Raw genomic sequence first — 244 nt, forward strand, 5'->3', positions numbered from 1 at the left:
AGCCTCAGAGCCAGCCCCTGCCCCCTCCGACCAACCCCCACCACCCCACACGGGGCTTAGATAGCGCCCACCTGCCCTTCCCACCCGGCTTCTAGTTGCTGCCTAAACACACGCAGCTCATCCTTGTCCGGGAGGCTTTGCACATGCTGTTCCCTCTGCCTGGGACACTTGTCCTCACAATCAGCTGAAATGCCACCTCCTCAAAGAGTTCGTCCCTCCCCCATCATACATCATCACACACCCT

General features: G+C 59.8%; 1 protein-coding gene across 1 annotated transcript in view; it reads right to left on the minus strand.

Annotated features, from left to right (window-relative positions):
* Positions 1-244, minus strand: part of RASAL1 (RAS protein activator like 1) — a 26,984-nt gene that overhangs the window by 9,449 nt on the left and 17,291 nt on the right. The window lies entirely within an intron of this gene.

Source organism: Pteropus alecto, unplaced genomic scaffold (assembly GCF_000325575.1).
Source record: "Pteropus alecto unplaced genomic scaffold, ASM32557v1 scaffold113, whole genome shotgun sequence".
Lineage (NCBI taxonomy): Eukaryota > Metazoa > Chordata > Mammalia > Chiroptera > Pteropodidae > Pteropus > Pteropus alecto.